Here is a 21229-nt window from a genome sequence, read left to right on the forward strand (position 1 = left end):
GTAGGGAAGACCGGGGAAAGGTCAATGGGAGGAAAAAAGGAGACATATGTACTACTCTTTGTAATACTTTAAGCAATAAAATAAAATTTAAAAAAATTAAAAAAAAACACTCTTAGTGCTTTATGGATAAAACTATAGGGAAGCAGTGGAACCCATTCAAAAGCTATTGCACATTTGTATATGGGTGATGTTAATAGAGAAATGGATAAATATAATTTGGAGGTAAAACAAACACTAGTTAATGCAGTTTTTCTAAATGCAGAAATAATTATATTCAAGAGTGTACTGAATATTGTAGGCATTATTTAATACTTCAATGGTGTACTTAATTGGTAGTTGTATCAGGTAAACTATTTAAAAATTATATGTTATGTTTATAATTATAATAGCACTTTTTAGTTACAATGTTAATGTTTAGTTGTTGAAAGAGTTGATTTGAAAATCTTTCAATAAAAATAAAATAACACCCTGGTCAGGTAGCTCAGTTGGTTAGAACGTTGTCCTGATACTCCCAGGTTGCATGTTCAATCCCAGCCAGGGCACATATAAGAATCAACCAATGAATGCATAAGTAAGTGGAACAACAAAGCGACATTTCTTGCTTTCTCTCTCTCTTCCTTCCTCTCTCTCTCTCTCTAGTTAATAAATATACATTAATAAATTAACTCTTGCCTATGTATTCTCTACTGTCTAAAAAGAAAATTTATGGCACTTAATCCATCCTATCTAATAAGAGTAATATGCAAATTAACTGTTCACTGTGTCAAAAGATGGTGGTGCCCATAGCCACAAGATGGTGGCGCCCAGTCCCTTCAGCCCCGCCATTGGAGTGTATGGGCCTGTCGGCCCAGGCAGGGGTCACGGCGACCAAGCAAGGGGCAGGATCCGCCCACTCTGGCAGTGGATCAAGCCTCGCTGCTCTGCTACCTCTGGAGTGTCTGCAGCCAGAAGGGCCTGCTTGGCCGTCGCCGCCATGATCTGCTAGCAGGCCAGTGCACCCGCAGACAGCACCCAGCAGGGCCTGCTTGGCCATCGCCGTGGTGACCCATGAGCAGGCAAGCGCGGCCCGGGAGCAGGCCGGGAGCAGGCAAGTGCGCATGCATACAGCACCCAGTATGGCCTGCTTGGCTGTCGCCTGGTGTGGAGCAGGCAGGCCCCACAGAGAACAGAGAACCATGGGAACCGGGCCCAAGCCATCAGTAGGACATCCCCTGAGGGCTCCCGGAAAGGGTGCAGGTCGGGCTGAGGGACCGCGCCCCCCCCCGCACGAATTTCGTGCATCAGGCCTCTAATTTATTATAAAAGAAGAAATGTCTCAAAATTATAATCTAAACTCTTACTTAAAGAAAATAGAAAAAGAAGAGCAGGTAAATGATAAAGAGCATATATCAGTCAACTGAATTCAAAAACAAGAAAATAAAAGATAAAATGAGTGAAACAAATATTTGTTTCTTTATAAATATCATAAACATTAATATAAAATAAAACCAATTTAAAGTTCTAGCAGGACTGACAAAGAAATAAATGGAAGACACAAAGAACCAGTTTACCATCATTGAAAAGGGTTAGCTAGCTAGCTTAACCAGGCAGATAGGAAGGGAGGGGGTCCAGAGAGGATAGACACATCTTGGCCTGAACAATTAAAGCAGCCATAAGTTAGATCAAAAGCAGCCTGGGTGTGAGCAGCTGGGAGAGGCATAAGGGTTAATAAGACATCTCTGGCCAGGAAAAAACAACAACAACAACAAAACAGGTCGTTTTTCTCTTTGAGCAGAAAAGTCAGTGGTTTCAGTCTCAAGGCTTGGCAAGATTAGGTTGCTAGGTATGAAAGCAACCATAAGGAAGATCAAAAGCAACTCCAACTTGAACAAGTAAGTTGGATATGTGAAGGACAAAGAAATGCCACAGGCTAAGGGGGGAGAAAAACATACACTCACAGAGGATAAAACACATTTTCACAGAGGATAGAGGAATGTTGTAAAATAAAGGGGAAGAAAGGGGGGGCAACACATGGGCTTTGGCCTTTGAAGCTGGTACTATGCAGCAGAGTGACCAACGAGGAAAGAACGGCGTCCTAGATTGAGGAAAAGAGTCCCCAGGACATATACCTCAAGGCAAAGAGAATAGTGGCCACCCTCTTTAGGGGACCCCTCTGTCTCTTCATGCCAGGAGAGACAGAGTCTTAAAATTAGAATTAGGGTTTTTAGAGATAGTGTCTTCTTGCAATAGTTCTGTACTTCTCACCTACCACCTTTTGTCCGTGGCTTCATTCTTTGTATCTATCTGGACAAGAAATCACCCTTGCACCCTGCTCACCAAAATATCCCGAATCATCATTAGCTGTTTAATGTTGTTAAGATACTAAACAGTTAATGAGGGTAAGCTGAGATACACCTAATTTGTCAATTTAGGTGAAACAGACCAATTCCTCCTGAAGCACAAGCTATCATTTCTCACCCAACATTTAAAGAAACACAAACACTTTGATATGTGCTATAACAATGAAATATATTACAGTCATAATTAAAAAGTGTTTATAAAGAAATTTCTAGGTTTAGATAGTTTCACTGAATAATTCTTCAAAAAATTTAAAGAATCAACACCAATCTCTTCCAAAAACTCTAGAAGGGGACAAGTTCCAACACATTTTATGAGAACAATATTGCCCTGACACCAAAACCAGACAAAAACAATACAAAAAAGAAAACTACAGGCTATGTTTTGTGAATAGAGCAGATGCATAACTGTCAGCAAAATATTAACAAGTGAATTCAGTAATATATGTTATATTATTATATACTAGTAGTCCGGTGCACAAAAATTTGTGCACTCGGGGGTGAGGGTGAGGGGTGGGGCCAGACCCCTCAGCCCAACCTGCACCCTCTGTCATGTTCCGGGACTCTGGCCACTCCTGGCCTAGGCACAGGCCTACAGGCTTGGGGTGGCCTGGCTCCCGAGGCCCCATTTTATCAAGAGAACCAAGTCGGCATTAGTTACAGCCCTCACCGAACCCAGTACACTGCATCTGTGCGTACAACTGCCTCGTTCATGTGTCTGCTTTGCCCTACTGAATTACTAACATCTTGAGGACATAGCTCTGTCTTATCCTGCTTCAACTTCAGTGCCTGGCCTGGTGCCAGGGACCTGAGAGGGTTTGCTGAGTGAGTGAGTGAATAATGAGTGAGTGAATGAGTGAATGAATGAGCAAGTAAGTGAATGAGCAAGTAGCTACGGGGTGGGAACTTCTGCGATGTTGCCATGGGCCCCACTCCCAGCTGCCTGAAGCCCACCCTGGGAAGTTCCCGCCATGTTCCCAGCGGCCAGGTGCCCCTCTCCTGGCTGCATAGTTCGTGCCCCACTCCCGGCTGCCTGATGCAAACCCCGGGAAGTTCCTGCTCTGCTCCCAGAGGCCCCGGGCCCCTCTCCTGGCTGCATAGTTCGCACCGCACCCTGCTCTTGGCTGCCTGACACAAACCCCGGGAAGTTCCCGCCCTGCTCCCAGCTGCCCGGTGCCCCTCTCCCAGCTGCATAGTTTGCGCAGGGCAAAGGTGGCCTGGGTTCTCTGCCTTTGCCCTGCCACCCGGCTCTTGCCTGCCGCCTGTGTTTCTGATCACTGTCAGCGGCAAGCCACTTCTTCCGTCCTTCCCCTTTCGCCTCCCATCATTGTGCCTATGTATGCAAATTAACCACCATCTTTGTTGGCAGTTAATTTGCATATCACCCTGATTAGCCCATGAGAAACATAGCAGAGGTACAGTTAATTACCTTTTTTGTCTTTTATTAGATAGGATAGTATAGTAATAAAAAAAGAATGATATAGACTAATGCATTTATTCCAGGGATGCAAGGCTGTTTCAATATTCTAAAAATCAATGTAATCTGCATATTAACAGGAAGAAAAAATCAAATGATTATATCACCCCATGTAGAAAAAGCACTTGTCAAAATTCTATATCCATTTATTATAAAAATTCTAAGAAGTCTAGGAGTGTAGGGAAACTTTCACAATTTGATAAAGAATATCTATAAAAACTCACTGAACTCTATTCCTTGTCTCCCCAGTACCACAGACTTCCAACATTTCTGCTTTGCTCTCTAAGGTTTTCTGTTTGGCTTTATAGCTTTGTGTATCAGGCAGTTTCAGAACTCAGTAGAAATCTTGAAGGTAAAGTCAGATGAGATTTGGGCTTAGATGCCCTCCTTTTCCACCAAGATCTTGACACTTATTTTTGTCTCATCCCTGTGGCACTACCAAAACTCTTCTGTTTTCTGTGCCTTTTGGTATAACACTTCCAGAAAAATACAAATGGCTGCAGACGTTGACTCACCTCTTCATGGCTCCATCTTCTTTAGGGTCTGACTCCCAAGTTCTCACAGCCTCAACTCTCTCATATATTCAGAATAATTTATTATTATTATTATTATTATTATTATTACTTTATTATATTCAACTTTTCTAGTTTTTCTAGTTGCTCTTTTCTTTCATTTTTCTATGCTCCTGGCCAGATCTTTGGCTTGCTGAAAACTACCTTAGCTTTAAGTGGACATCTTGAAGCAGAGGTTTCCAAAAGGCTAGAGAAGGAATCATTTAGACATGACATTGAGAAATGAAGATCTGTTATCTGATCCTGAAGGATGTGAAGTATTAGAGAGTGAGTAGCTCGGAAGAGAGTGTCACAAAGAAACTCCGAGTATCAGGAATGCCATGAGGAAGGAGAAACAGTTTGCAATAATAATTAGAGAATTCTATAAAATGAACCCAAAAACAATGGTAAAGCACAGATCATTATTTCTGCCCCACTGCTCTTATTCGTTAGGTTTGCTGCTTCCATGGCTTAGGTTATCTCCAATGCAGTTTATGCCCTGGTCAGTAGATCCTGTGGTTGAAATCTAGCTATAAACTACAATGTTGCACAGTTCATAGCCAGTCATGTCTTCCATGAGAAGTTCCGAAGGCTGTCCTTAATCAAGATTATGTTCAATGAAAAGAATTCATTGTTAAATTTGAAAAGAAAGAAAAAAAATATCTAAAAATTTTGCTGCTTATGAATGAGAATGAATAATTTCCTATGGGGAATTTTGTACTTAAAAAGAATAGTCTCCAGCCCGACCTGTGTGGTTCAGTGGTTGAGTGTCAACCCATGAACCAGGAGATCATGATACTATTCCAAGTCAGGACACATGCCCAGGTTTCAGGCTTGGTTCCCAATAAGTGGCATGCAGGAGGCATCAATGATTCTCTCTCATCTCTGCTATTTCTATCTCTCTCCTCCTTTCCTCTCTGATATCAATAAAATATATTTAAAAAGAATAGTCTGAACCTATTTAAAACACAGATACATTAAAATAATTTTAAGAATGCTATTGTTTAAAGGATTCAGGCTAAAGTAAATCCCAGTATTATGTTTGTGTGATTTTTTTTTAAGTGAAGGGCATAAAATATGTTCATTACATATAGATATAGGTCAGTGATGGCGAACCTTTTGAGCTGGGCATGTCAGCATTTTGAAAAACCCTAACTTAACTCTGGTGCCGTGTCACATATAGAAATTTTTTGATCTTTGCAACCATAGTAAAACAAAGATTTATATTTTTGATATTTATTTTATATATTTAAATGCCATTTAACAAAGAAAAATCAACCAAAAAATGAGTTTGCGTGTCACCTCTGACACGCGTGTCATAGGTTCGCCATCACTGATATAGGCTAATTTTCGTGTATATTGTATATATTTTTCATACTATAATGTATTACTTCAGATGTTTGTTGTTTTTGGTTGGTAAAATTACACTCCATTTCAGACTAGCTTAAACAAATGTACTATTTTATACAACTGAAAGTAGATGATGGTACAGTTATATCATTAAAGTCCCAAGTTCCTTCCATTTGTCCATTTTAGCAACTGCAATAAAAGTTGCATCAAAAGATATTACAACCCCCAAATTCAAGGATTTTCCTACTGAATCAACAATGATTAGAGGCAATAATTTCTAACGTTTCCTTTTTAGAAGTGCATAACCTTTTCTTAGAAATACAGTAACATCTCATGGCCGGAATGTTATTCCTCACTCCTAACCATTCCAGTCACTGACAGGGGAAATAGAACTCCATGAGCCTATCAGACCAGTCAGAAATCTCCAGCAACGTGTGATGGAATCGGTGACCTTGGAAGCAAACGTTCAAAGGCATGGACTAGAGGAAAGTGGGTACCCTAATAGGATTTCTTTTAGGGAGGATGAAAACAAGTGAGTAGATTAATGTTGCTTGATTATATTAAATGCTCAGTAAATAACCATTGTTTTATAACATGTATTGTTCTAAATACTTTACATCTATGTTTTTAAATTTTCTTTATAGCACCTTATCATTTACAGCTACCCTATTGTTTTAGAAGAAAGGTGAAATATAAAAAATGCATTTCACAAGTAACTTGCTCTTTTGTCAAATCCTCTATAGTGAAACTGGAAAACTGATCTCTGTCTTCCCTCTTATTACTGCTTGATTTTTTTTTTGTTAAGCTTCTTAGTCTTATTTGTGTTCCACTGTAGGTGATGAACGTTTTTCTCTTGGTAATTTCTCAGCATTACTGTGAAAGAAAGCTACCTACAATCTTTTGGGCTAGGATTGTGGAAAAGATTATTTAATTTACATCAGCTCTTCTCTGAAAACCTCAGTAGCTGGACTCAAATCAAATAAAGGAAAAGCATATATGTTTTATGAAATTTCTTTTTTTCGATAATTTGATATGCTCTTAACAGAAAGCACTTTTTCTCAAACAGAAATGAAATGGCTTTCTAACTTTAATGTACATTTAATGTAACTTTAGGCATACCTAACGTTAATGGTTCTATGATTTTGTGAGGAATTGTATAAATAGGGAGTTGACTTTGCCCCCTCCCCCACAAAAGAGCACGTGGGTAATTCATTGATGTCAATATATATATATTCTGAGATGTATATAAACTATTCCAATTGCATTGTTCTAATATTTCCATCTTCTTATTTCAGGGGAAAAAACACTATTTTCTCTCAAACCAGGGCAACAGATTAATTGTGGAAATGACCTGATATTTTAGTTAAAATGTTTTTCTTGTGATTAAAACTTTTAAGGTCTACTCCTTTGGCAACATTCAAATGTGCAATACAGTATTTTAACTGTAGTCATTATGCTGCATGTTACATTCCCATTACTTTTTATTTTATAACTGAAAAATCTGTACCTTTGGACCCACTTTAAACTTTTCACTTACCCTCATCTCTGGCAACAGCCATTCTGCTCTCTGTATCTATGAACTTGATGGTTTTGTTTGTGTGTTTGCTTTTTAATTCCACATATAAATGAGATGATATGGTATTTGTCTTTCTCTACCTGACTTATTTCTCTTAGCATATTACCCTCTAGGTGCATATCCATGTTGACTCATCCATCGATGTACATTTAGGTTATTTCCCTGTCTTGGCTATTATAAATAATGCTACAATAAACAATTAACATAGGGGTGCATGAGACTTTTTAAATTACTGTTTTTGTTTCCTCCAGATAAATACCCAAAAGTGGAATTACTGGATCATATGGTAGTTCTATTTGTAATTTTTTTAGGAACCTCCATGTTTTTTCCCATAATAGCTGCACCAATTCACATTTCCACCAACAGTGCACAAGGGTTCCCTTTTATCCACATCCTTGCCAGCACTTGTTATTTCTTGTCTTTTTTATAATAGTCATTCTAACAGGCATTTTAATAGCTTAGGGTGGTTTTGATTTACATTTTCCTGATGATGGGTGATGTTGAGCATCTTTTCATGTAACTGTTGGTCATCTGTATGACTTCCTCAGAAAAATGTCTATTCAGAAACTTTGCCCATTTTTTTATTTTTATTTTTTTACTGATTTCAGAAAGAGGAAGGGAGAGGAAGAGATAGATAGAAACATCAATGATGAGAAAGAATCATTGATTGCCTATCTCCTGCATGCCCCCTACTGGGGATCAAGCCTACAACCCTGGCATGTGCCCTGATTGGGAATCTAACCCTGACCTCCTGATTCATAGGTCAATCAATGCTCAACCACTGAAGCACACAGCTGGGCTGTCCATTTTTAATTGGATTTGTTTTAACTGTTGAGCTGTATAAGTTCTTTATATAATTTCAATTTTAATTCCTTATTAGGTAAGTGATTTGCAAATATTTTCTTCCATTCAGTACGATGCTTTTTCATTTTGTTGATGGTTGTCTTTGCTGTGCAGAAGCTTTTCAGTTTAATGTAGACCCACTTATTTTTTCTTTTGTTATTTTTGCTTTTGGTGTCAAATTCAAAAAATTTGTGCCAAAGCATATGTCAAGGAGCTTATCACCTATGTTTTCTTCTAGCAATTTTATGGGTTTGGGTCAACTTTATTTTTGAATTAGTATAAATATGTACTTGCTTTTATGTATTAGGATTTTTTCCATTTTACTTATACTATGTACTTCCCCTAAATGATATTGAGAAACCTTTTTTGATAGTTCACTGACCCGTGGTCGGCAAACTGTGGCTCACAAGCCACATGCGGCTCTTTGGCCCCTTGAGTGTGGCTCTTCCACAAAATACCACGTGCGGGCGCGCACGTACAGTGCGATTAAAACTTCGTGGCCCATGCGCAGAAGTTGGTATTTTGTGGAAGAGCTGGTATTTTGTGGAAGAGCCACACTCAAGGGGCCAAAGAGCTGCATGTGGCTCGCGAGCCGGGTTTGCCGAGCCGCAGTTTGCCGATCTCTAGACTAGACCATAAGATTAAGGAAGGAAGAAAACCTATAAATCTTGTATCAACATGCATAGGCACTTAACAGGAGAGAATGTGAAGTAAATATTTGCTAAAAGCTAAAAACTACAAAAACATTGTCTCTATGGGCCAAGATATTTTGAATGTACTCATATACATGCCAATTCTATTATATAAATTGTCCTTACTCACTTGCTTTTGTTTAGAAATAACTCTTTTATTATGTTTTAAAATTGTATCTAAGAAGTTAAAACATTTTTGGAGAAATCAGTTTTAAAACACAATATTTTTATTTGGGATTTTATTTTAAGAGATTTCTTATTGCTAGAAATATATCCAAAGAAACTAGAAACACCAATCAGAAAAGATATATGCACCCCTATGTTCATAGCGGCACAATTTACCATAGCTAAGATTTGGAAATAGCCTAAGTGTCCATCAGCAGATGAGTGGATTAAAACACTGTGGTACATCTACACAGTGGAATACTACGCTGTGGTGAAAAAGAAGGAACTCTTACCATTTGCAACAGCATGTATGGAACTGGAGAGTATTATGCTAAGTGAAATAAGCCAGCCAGAGAAAGATAAATATCACATGATCTCACTTATTTATGGAATATAATGAACAAAATAAACTGATGAACAAAAACAGATCCAGAGACAGAGAAGCAGGACTTGTATGCATGCATATAAGCCTAACCAATGGACACAGACAACAGGAGGGTGAGGGCATGAGTAGGGGGGTGGGGGGGGCAATGGGACAATAAGGACACATATATAATACCTTAATCAATAAAGAAAAAAACATTATTAAAAAAAAGAAAGTAAACCTATTTTTAGTGAGTTTTTGGAAAGGTGTATGTAGCTGACCTAGACAACATCCTTCGCACAAATGACTTTAAACAATGCATCTTGTCTGCCTTTGGGTGAGAGCAGGGGGCGGGGTCAAGCTGTTTGCATATACATTATAGGGGTGTGTGGTGTGTGTATTACATACAAAGATATTATTATTATGTGTAGATTTTTCATGTTGGTGTTGAGACAGATGAAGCAATCTCCCACCAAAAACCTCTTGTTCGAGTATCTCATAACTGATATACCTAATGTTATTTTTCAAAAGTACCATGACTATATTTACTTTTCAGAATGTATATATGTATAAATTATTATATTACATATTCATATAATATTAAATATTATATTTATATAATATATACATTTAATAGTATATTGAGTATTATTAAATATATTAAATAGTTATATGCATTAAATTACTATATTATATATAAATATATTATCTATTCAAGATAAGCAGGGTTTTTTTGACAGTGCATTTCAAAAGTGGAATATATGAAAATAATTCATATTCCACTTTTTGTAAGCATTAAAGTTGATAGGATATAGTTTAACTAAACTTATTTAATCAAAAAAGTAAAAATGACTACATTCTGTGACTGAAAGATAACCATTTTTAAGTAATCTAGCAAAGCCTGACATCTTATAATATTCAGTTTATCCAAACTAGCAGTGAAGCATTTTGGAATGATACAAAATCACTATCTTTTTTTTAATCCTGATGTTGTCTGAGTTCCCACTGTCTCCAGTGGCCAAGAAGTCTTAGCTGAAAATGTACAGAAAATAAAAAAGGGTCACTGAATGGGTACACATGCAGAAATTATATGTGTGGCAAAGAAAAAAGAGGATTTGTGTGAAATAAATGTTAGGTAATCTTAAAAATTCTTTATAAAAGCATTTTAAGATGTGTTTCCCATTAGAAATAGGGAAATAAATGTGATGTTGCTGCTCACAAAAGATTCTCTCAAATTTCTTCAGACCTTTTTGCTGTGACTGAATGGAGTGAGTGTCCTTGGGGTGTGGAGGCTATTGACGTTGTTAGAGATGTGGAAATGTTAAAGGAGTGCTGGTCAGTGCGATGGCATAGAGCACCCACACTCCACAAACTGGGAATCTTCCTAAAAAAGGCAGAGCTAAGGGGACAGAAAATCCTCACAAAATCAAATATGTACATATTGTTGCCTTCTCACTCTTATTAAGGAAACTGGGTGATTTTTTTTTGTTATACCTTTGAAAAATATAACAGTATTTCATTAAGATATCTTAAATGAATGATAAATTATCATCATCATATGTAGATATTTTTAAACTCAAGATAATGACCTGTCCTTTTGCTTGCAATTTATAGAGCCTGCTTGTTACTAAGAAATAGACAAATAGGCATTTAAATTGTGTCACATTGTCCATGTCTAAACTATCTTGTTTGTTAAGGCCTATCTTAAATTTAGACATAAAATTATATACAATATTTGTGATTTATAAATCATGAAAGCATTGATTTAAGATAAAAACCATACTGTATCATTTAATAAAGCCACACTGGTTAAGAGAAGCACTGAGCTCCAAGGACTCTATGTGTCAGAACTGAAGAATTCCATTATTTTCCTTATCACGTATGAAACTAACTTCATTCTAACTCCCAAGGATGGAGCCAATCAGCTGGTCCTATAGTCTTATAAATGACCTGCTTGATTAATTTTAAATTCAACTAATTTTATTATAATGGGAATCTGCTGCTTCAGGAGAGAGCCACATAAATCATTTAAATCTCGTTGATTCTGGATATTTAATTAATTTCACTCTTCATCAAAATTCAGGCTTTAATAATGCTTATGCAGGCACTTCTTTACAACTCTTCAACATTCTCATGAAAGTTGGCCTTTCAAATGCCAGCCTATGGAAGGACTGTGAACGTAGCTTGGCTAGTTTTTCACACTCTATGCTCAAGCACATAACTTTTCATACTTCCAGGAAGAAAACCAAGAGCAAGTGTTTGGGCTAGGAACTGTCTAATCTTGTTTGTACAAGTTGAGACTAATTATCTGTAAGGGTGCAAAGTTTGTTCTTACAATTCCCAGTGGGTAAATAAAAAGAGAGAAACAGATAGGTAAAATAAAACTGTGGTGTTATTTTTCATCTCAATTAATTATATACAAACTAGAAAATTCGTGCATTCAGGAGGGGAGTCCCCCAGCCTGACCTGTGCCCTCTCGCAGTCCAGGACCCTTTGGGGGATGTCCACCTGCCAGCTTAGGCCCGATCCCCCAGGTCCCTGGGGGATCAGGCCTAAGCTGGCAGGAAGACATCCCTCTGGCTGCTCAGGAGCCCTCAGGGGATGTCCACAGGGAGTGGGCCTAAGCCATTAGTCAGACATCCTCAGTGCTGCCACGGAGGAGGGAGAAGCTCCCGCCACGGCTGCTGCACTCTCCAGCCATGAGCCAGCTTCTGGCTGAGTGGCGCTACCCCAGTGGAAGCGCACTAACCACCAGGGGGCAGATCCTGTGTTGAGCATCTGCCCACTGGTGGTCAGTATGCATCATCGAGACTGGTCATTCTGCCGTTAGGGTCAATTTGCATATTATCCTTTTGTTATATAGAATGATGTGATTTGCTTAATATTCTTTTACTGTGCTTCTATATTTTCATTTAAATTATTGTTATATATATTTTAAATTTTTATTTGTTACTTAAATTCATTCATATGCTTTTATTATCCATCACATATTTATTAACTGCCTTGTTCTAGGTCAGTGCTTAAATTTCAGTGTGCACTGAATAACTCGGAGGACTTGGTACTGCACACATTAATTACTAAATCACTTCCCGAGATGTCCTATTGAGTAGGCCTGGTGTGGTGCTGCTGAATTTGCATTTTTAGCAAGCTTCAGGTGATGTGAATGCTACTGGTCAAGTGAGTCACTGGTCTAAGCATTGCAGGGATAGAAATAATGAAGAGAAAGTTCTTATCCTCATGGATGTTATGTTTTTACGGAAGACATAGGCAACAAGACACAACTAAACAAGTAAGGAAGATACTTGTTTGCTATAGTCATTGCTATGGTCTGAATATTTGAGTCCCCCCTCTCAAATTCATAAATTGAAATCTAATGCCCAGTGTGATGGTATTACTAGGTGGGGCCTTTGGGAGGTGATTAGGCCAGGAGGGCTTCTTCTAATAATGCCCGTAAACAAGAGCCTGGGAGAATACTCTTGCCTCTTCCACCTTGTAAGGATGAAAGAAGTATGTGTCCCAGAGGAGTCCTCCCCTGACAATGCTGGCAATCTGATCTCAAACTCACAGCCTCCAGAACAGTGATAAATACATTTCTGTTGTTTACAAACTACTCAGCTTTCAGTATCCTATTTAATAAAAGAGTAATATGCAAATTGCCCATCACTCCAACACACAAGATGGCCAGCAGGGGAGGGTAGTTGGGGGCAATCAGGCCAGCAAGGGAGGGCAGTGGGGAGGAATCAGGCCTGAAAGGGAGGGTAGTTGGGGGTGATCAGGCCTGCAGGGGAGGGCAGTTAGGGGTGACCAGGCTGGCAGGGGAGGGCAGTTAGGGGCAATCAGGCCAGCAGGAGAGGGCAGTAAGGGGCGACTGGGCTGGCACAGGAGGGAAGTTAGGGGTGACCCAGCCAGCAGAGGAGGGCAGTTGGGGGTGACCAGGCCTGCAGGGGAGGGCAGTTGGGTGTGACCAGGCCTGCAGGGGAGGGCAGTTAGGGGTGACCAGGCTGGCAGGGGAGGGCAGTTAGGGGCAATCAGGCCAGCAGGAGAGGGCAGTAAGGGGCGACTGGGCTGGCACAGGAGGGAAGTTAGGGGTGACCCAGCCAGCAGAGGAGGGCAGTTGGGGGTGACCAGGCCTGCAGGGGATGGCAGTTGAGGGCAACCAGGCCTGCAGGGGAGGGCAGTTAGGGGCAATTGGGCCGGCAAGGGATCAGTTAGGCGTCTATCAGGCTAGCAAGGGAGTGGTTAGGGGCAATCAGGCAGGCAGGCAGGTGAGCAGTTGGGAGCCAGCAGTCCTGGATTGTAAGAGGGATGTCTGACGGCCCATTTAGGCCGGATCCCATTTAGGCAGTTGGACATCCCTCAAGGGGTTCCAGATTGGAGAGGATGCAGGCTGGGCTGAAGGACAACCCCCTCCCCGTGCACGAATTTTGTGCACCAGGCCTTTAGTATTGTCATAAGACCCCAAATAGAGTAAGAAATCATTAATATTGTGAAAGAAACCATGGTTACAGTTAGAGATTAAGTGGTGCGGTGATTAAGGATTATATTAACCAGCATGTCTAGAGACGGTATCTCTGATTAGGTAGAGGTCTTTAGACCTGAAAGATAAGAAGCCAATGCAAGAATTTTGTGCACCAGGCCTTTAGTATTGTCATAAGACCCCAAATAGAGTAAGAAATCATTAATATTGTGAAAGAAACCATGGTTACAGTTAGAGATTAAGTGGTGCAGTGATTAAGGATTATATTAACCAGCATGTCTAGAGACGGTATCTCTGATTAGGTAGAGGTCTTTAGACCTGAAAGATAAGAAGCCAGCCATGCTAAGAACTGTACATTATTTTAAGGAGAGATCTTATCCTGCCACTGATTAGTTGTGTGACTTTGGATATAATTTTCCTTTTCCACATCTACAAAAGGGGTAAAAATACCTGTCATATAATTTTCATGAAAGTCAAATAGAAAAATTAGGACTATTCTACTTAATACATATTTTTCCCCACCCTTACAATTGTAACATGTCATGTACATATTCATATCAATCATTAAAGTTTCAGATATGTATTATTTGGTAATGATTTTAAACTTATTTAAATTCTCCATCATCTGATACCCTGGTCATTTCAGGAAGAAATAAGAGTATGGCTCCATTTTGGCTAGCTTATTTATCTCTAATTTCATTTTTGGCATAGTAATAACTTCAAAATTGCTTGCAGCTTTTGAACTAAATTAATACAAAATCATTTATATGGGAGCCTATGTATAAATTAAACAGACTACATTTCTAATCTGTACCAGTTTACCGGTATTGATAAAAAATTTTTTCCCACAATAAAATGCTATACAAAATTTAGTGATATGGTATAAATTTGTAGTTAATAATACTAAGAAACCCAAACCCCTCCTCAATGTCCATTCATCATTTCATGCCCAGATATTTGTTTGCATTCTAGAATGCAAGTTTATATTAGTCTTTATAAACATTTATTACTGACTTTTGAGTAGATGCAAAGCACTGTATATTTTTCTCCTCAATACAACATTCAATACACTTGCTTGAGTCCATCCCAACTAGACTGTATTGAAGAAAAAAAATATGCTTTAAGAGAGATAAAGACAGATATCTATTGGAATAAAAAGGAGGATTATCAAGGTGGGGGTGAGGCAAAAGGCAGAAAACAGTTGTTTGAAAGAAATTCTATTTTAGAAGCAGCAGCAAGGATAGGTAAGGTTAGCTAGAGAGTGGATAATTCATCCCATTAAGAGTGGGGAACCTTTTTCTGCCAAGGACCATTTTGATATTTATAACATCATTCCCAGGCCATATAAAATCATCAACTTAAAAATTAGTCTGCTATATTTGGTCAAATACTTATTAATTCACTCCTAATGCCTTGATAGGGCCAGACCAAATTATTTTGTGGGCCTTATACAACACTCAGGCTGGACGTTCCCCACCCCTGCATTAAGTAATTCCACATACAAAGATTAAAAAGCTGAAATGAATAGGGTATTATCAATGAATACTAAGTTTATGAAATCTAAAGTGGGAATACAATTGCAAGGCCATATTGTTGCTATGTATATCAGTGCGTGTTTGGTTGTGAAGTTCAAAGGAGCACCAAATGGATAGTTTTGTCTGCTAGTGGAAAATATTTTTCAATGTCTATGTATAATTGGAAAGAGTAAGATTCTTTTTAACTTCAAATTACTAGCTGGTGAGAGTTTAAATGTAACCACTAATAGTCCTCAGCCATTTTTTAATAATTAATCATTAGTGCAATAGGCAAAAGTGGGTCAGCCAGGTGGGCAGGCCCTGATTCCTGTTCTCTGCGGCCCTGCTCTGCGCTGCTCTCTGCAGACCTGATTATTGTGGCGGCCACTGGCAGGCCCTGTTTCCTGTTCTCTGCGGGTCTTGCTCTGTCCTGCTCTCTGTGGACTTGATCATCACCATGGGGACTGGCAGGCCCTGCTTCCTGTTCTCTGCACGCCTGCTGGTTGCCTGTGCCATCCATGGCTTGCCTCACTGTGCAGCAGTCCCCGTCCCCCTCAATCTGCACATGCAGCCTATAAAGAGGTAATATGCAAATTTGTCCAATCGTGACCATTACAGAGTCTCAGACAAATTTGCATATTACCTCACATACTTACAAAAATGCATCAATAAAATCATACTATACATGCTGTGTTTAGTTGTATTCATTTTCTCCTGTATCTATTTTCCCCTTTCCTTACTCCTTTACCATATCAGCAACACATTTTCCTTAACAACTCCAAAACATCTCTCTAATCCACGTTAATCCAATTTGTATCCTTCCCTATTAATCCAATTTTTATAAAATTGTATATAATATGTATAATTGATAATATATAATAAATAACATGTCATATATAGTAGCATACCAATTATATAAACACGTGTACACAGTGTATGCATATACTAGTATACACAGAGATAAAAGGTTTTTGGTCACAATTTAACAAATTATATCATGTCTTTCTATAGCTTATTTTTTCTCATGCAACAAAGATTCATGAAAACTCTACCAAGTCAACTTGAACATTAAATTCACTTTTCTCAATGGCTTCAGAATATTCCATGCTATAAACTTACCAAAATATATTCACATGTTCTCTTATTAATAGTATTTACTTTTATTTTCCAAAATTATCAATATACATGAATATATTTGTTGATAAATCTTTACAAAGTGATCCTTACAAAGTGATTTCTATGGGACAGACTTGAAAAGATGTATTGTTTATTGACTATGCTTCCTTTGCTTGTTGTTTCATAAGATTTTTTTTGGCTATTTGTGCAAACCTATGAATTACCTATCTACAACTTTTGTTCATCCTCTATTGGACTGTTTGTTTTGGTTTTATTTAATTTGTAAAGTTTCTCTGAAAATTGTAGTTATTACTATCTCATCTGTCATCCAAGTAAGGTCAAATTTAATGTCTCTTAATTTAGCTTAATGGGGTCTATATCACTTATTCTTTAATAATTATGACACCAAAATTTATTTTCTTTCATAAGGAGGTTTGAAGTTTAATAACAAAGACTTCCTCTTTTTCTAGAGCATATAGGTATGTGGATGTTCATATTTGTCTTCCATATTTTTCATTTTCTTTAAAAATATATATGGATTTTATTTTATAATAGCACATATTGGGATAAGTAAGATGGGGAGTGCAGAAGTAAGAGTGCTGTTCTAAATCAACTTGTTCTAATAGACTTCTCTGAAAAAACAACATTGACCTGAGCCATAAAATTTGTAAAGGAGTGAACCATGATTATAACTGGAGGAAGAGAACTCATATGACAGAAAACCATTGGTAAATGGCCATGAGGTAAGAAACTACTGAAGGTATCCAGTGTAGTTTAAACAGTAAATAGGAGATGAGATCAGGAAAGTAATAAAGAAAAGAGGGCTAGATAATCTAAGATATTCTACATCACATTGGGTACCTTGGCTTTTATCCTGAGTCAAAAGTTGATGGCTCTGAGAGGAATGATGTGATTAATGCCATAGTAAAATGAGAGGACTGGGTTGGGGTGTGGGCTAGGAAGAAGGGGAAAAGGAGGAGAATTGGAGGACATCTGTAATACTTAAAATAAAATAAAATAAAATAAAATAAAATAAAATAAAAATTAGATTATAAAGTGGTGAGTCCAGTTAGAGGGCATACTTGGATCAGCTCTGAGTACTCAGAAGGAAGATGATTGTGGTTTGGACAAGTGTAGGAACAGCCTCGGTGGTAAAATATGATGGGAATCTAAATACTAGTATTAACCAACAGATTATAATAATAGATTTTATGTAGGCTGAGAGAGAAAGGAAAACCTTAATTACGACTCCATGTTTTTTGTCCTGAGCAACTGTCCTAAGTCAAATTTAACCAAAAATGTAAAAATGTAAAAACCTAAAGGATGGATAGAATTTTGTGTTTGGTTTTGGAGGATATGTGTTAGAAGATCTGTTCTAGACATGATATTTCTTAGAAACCTGAGTGGAAAACCTGAATAAAATAATTTGAATTAAAGATTCTGGAATTCAAGGGAGAGGGTCAAGCTGAAGAGGTAATAGGAAATTAGCATGCCATTGGTATTTAAAATTATTTACAAGATGAGAGTCTGTATCAAATAAAGATGAGAAATAGTAAAAGACTGAATCCTGAAGTACTCCAAAAGGTAAAATCAGGGATTAGACAAAGAATTAACTATGGGAACTAGAGATTTACTTTTAATGTAGAGGAAAACCAGGAACTCTGGGTCTTCGAAGCCAAAGCATTGGTAGGTATTGAAAATGAACAACATTATCAGATACTGATGATAGGCCAGGGAAAAGACTATTAATAAGTTTAAGAGGTCATAAAGAAGTCTAAATTGGCAATGTGTTTGGGGAAACTTAATTGAGAAAATTTAGGAGAGAGTACAAGGAGAGGAAAATATATCTATCTCCTTCAAACAATTTAACTATAAAGGGGAAACAGAGATTGATCAATAGATTTATTTTGTTTACCATATGTATTTTCCTTTATTTTTAATTGTATTCTAGTTTTATAAAAAACGGGTGTGTTTTTTCATCATTTTTTATGACCTTCAAATTTTAAATGAGATGGTAGTTCTTTGAGTGTAAAGTCCATGATAAATCTACCTGGTCCTGGAGTCTTATCTTAGGTCTCTAATAATATTTTCAAACTTTACAGGGGTAATAGATTTATTGCAGACATTTCGATTTTGGATATTCATATTTTGCTAGGAAATAATCCATGTTGCCTTAGAGTTGCTTGCACTATTCCCATAGAATACTGTCATTAACTTTGATATCTATGACTCTCTTTATTATGTGTTTGCCTGCCTTATTTGACCTTTGCATTTGCAGCTTTGTTTTCTGTATCTGCAGTTAATGAATTTCCTAGGTGAAAAATTATAGTAGTTTGTTGAAAAGATATTTATTTTGCAAAACTATAAGCACCAGAATGACTATGGGAAAATTTCGGGTTAGGCTGTATGGGATGAGGTTCTAGGATTTCTTGAACTTCTACCCAATATTCATCTGCTACCTCCAAATATTGCATGGCAGAACACATACAATAGATTTATATTCTATTTTTCTGCTTTTACATTATAAAAAGACCTGTCATTTTATAAATGACTAGAGATCAGGTGCATGAATTTGTGCACAGATGGGGTCCCTCAGCCTGGCCCGTGATCAGGGCCGATTAGGGCCATCTCACCCAGTCCTGATCAGGGCCTACAGGGGATGACCGGCTGGAGAAGGATCGTGGGAGAGCTCCAGGGCATGTCCGGCCCTCTCACCCAGTCCTGATTGGCCGGACCCCAGCAGCAAGCTAACCACCCCTGGTGGTCAGTGCACGTCATAGTGACTGGTCCAGCGGTAGACCATACGGTCAACCAATCAGTCAGACACTTATCATATTAAGCTTTTATTATATGGGACCAGAGGACTGATGCACGAAAATTTGTGCAAGAGTAGGCCTTCCTTCCCCCAGGTGCTGGCACCGGCTTCCCTCTGGCATCCAGGACCCAGGCTTCCCTCCTCCGGCTGCTGGCAGGCACCCAGGACCCGGGCTGGCTTTCTCCAGCTGCCTGCAGGTGCCTGGGACCCAGCTGGCTTCCCTCCCACCCCGGCTTTGTCAGGAAGGATGTCCGAAATGACATCCAGAAAACGTCTGGTCTAATTAGCATATTACCCTTTTATTATCCTATATAATAAAAGGGTAATATGCAAACTGACCCTAACAGCAGAATGACTGGGAATGACTGGTCACTATGACACACACTGACCACCAGGGGGCAGACGCTCAATGCAGAAGCTGCCCTCTGGTGGTCAGTGCGCTCCCACATGGAGGAGCTCTGCTCAGCCACAAGCAAGGCTGATGGCTGCCAGTACAGCGGTGGTGGTGGGAGCCTCTCCTGCCTCCTCAGCAGCACTAAGGATGTCCGACTGCAGCTTAGGTCTGCTCCCTGCTGGTAAGTGGACATCCCCCGAGGGCTCCCGGGCTGCCAGAGGGATGTCTGACTTCCAGCTTGGGCCCAATCCCTCAGGGAGCGTGCCTTAGCCAGCTAGTGGACATCCTCCAAGGGGTCCCAGACTACAAGAGGGCATAGGCCGGGCTGAGGGACCCCTCCTCTGAGTGCACAAATTTTTGTGCACCGGGCCTCTAGTTATAGATAATTTGATTAGATTCTCTTTTTAATCTTTTCTTTTGTACTATTATGATCCTTTTTAAGAGGTTTTATTAGGCTTTCATAGATAACTTAAAATTACTTTGGCTTCAGAGACCCATTTACCTAAGAAATTATGAGGTCAGCATTTACATACACTCTACTTAGTTTTTCTTAACCTATATGTTGTTTGGAGAAGAGATAATTGCTTTGGATATAAATTAAATTATCCTTCAGGACTGTATAAAAATTTCAAGTCAAAATATTTAAATTCTGAGACATAAATTCATTCTATTAAACTTTAGAGAAACAAATGTAGACATACCTATACATGTGACTTCCAATTGTTGGCTCATAGTATCTTGGTGCTTCAGGCATAAAATGTCCTAATCCTGTTTCTAAGGAAATGTTTCAGGCTGGACCACATCAATCAGCAGTCATTTCTCCTGATAATACTGTAAGCACAACTACCTCAAGTGATGGTCGTGTCAGCTAGCTTGAGACTGCTCTCTAGATTGAATCACAATGTTAATTAGAAGTGGGATGATTCTTATCAGAATATATGCCCCGCTTTTCTAAATGTTTCTCTCCAACCTAGCTATTTTGCTCTCTCTTGCTTGTCATTGCTGCTGTTGAGAAACAACATATGCTTCTGCCATAGACAACAGGTTTTCTAGTCTCTTTCATCTGGAAATGAATTCCTTGATTAGTCAGGTGGAAAAAAAGCAAAGGTGATTTATGATGTGTAAAACTGACAGGAAACAAAAGTCAATTATGGTCACTTGGCAGTGAGTCCTTTAATAAGACCATGGCTACTTTGAAATTATTCGATTTATTAGTTAATAAAATGCTTAATTATACTACCATTTAAGATTTAATAAAAAACATTTGTTCCTGCTGTTCTTCTGCTTACATCTTTTAAGTTAAAGTAACAAATGAAAGTAGCCAAAAAAATCAGTATTAATTGAATATTTACTTAACTAGAGGCACGATGCACAAAATTCATGCAAGAGTAGGCCTTCCTTCCTTCGGCTGCTAACACTGACTTCCCTCTGGCACCCGGGACCTGAGCTTCCCTCTGGCACCTAGAACCCAGGCTTCCCTCTGGCCACCAGCATGCATCTGGGACCCGCGCTTCCCTGGCAGCTCCGGCTTTGTCCGGAAGGTTGTCTGGAAGGACGTC

Source organism: Myotis brandtii, unplaced genomic scaffold, assembly GCF_000412655.1.
Source record: "Myotis brandtii unplaced genomic scaffold, ASM41265v1 scaffold479, whole genome shotgun sequence".
NCBI lineage: Eukaryota > Metazoa > Chordata > Mammalia > Chiroptera > Vespertilionidae > Myotis > Myotis brandtii.